The following is a 429-nucleotide window of genomic DNA, read 5'->3' on the forward strand; positions in this document are numbered from 1 at the left end:
CTGAGAGGCTGCAGAGGTGAGTCACCGGCTGGGGGAGGGGAGGAGGGAAGGGAAGGGGATATGGAGCCACTGGACCGAAACCCCCCTCCTCCTAAACCAAGGGCACAGCTTAGGAATTCACTGGTTTTTTTCACCCCCAAGCTTTTGCCATATTCTGCCCATTCTACCCCTAGGGTTCTACCCTCTCCTACCTTCCTATAGAGAGAATGGAACTCAAAAAGGAAGTAAAAAACATACACACAAAAGATATAGAGGTTACAAAGAGAGAGACTACATCTATACCCTCAGAAAGTATCTCTCTTGGTTCAGGTATCTCTATCACAGTCTCTTTTTCTCTTTATTTCTGCAGCTTTCTATCCCTGTTTCTTTTTCCCTGCCTCACCTCCCACATCCCCAGAGCTTGCCCCTTCTCACTTTCATCCCAATCTA

Source organism: Petaurus breviceps, unplaced genomic scaffold, assembly GCF_028583685.1.
Source record: "Petaurus breviceps papuanus isolate PSGF00001 unplaced genomic scaffold, PetGlider_PUasm1.0 90537, whole genome shotgun sequence".
In the NCBI taxonomy this organism is placed as follows: domain Eukaryota; kingdom Metazoa; phylum Chordata; class Mammalia; order Diprotodontia; family Petauridae; genus Petaurus; species Petaurus breviceps.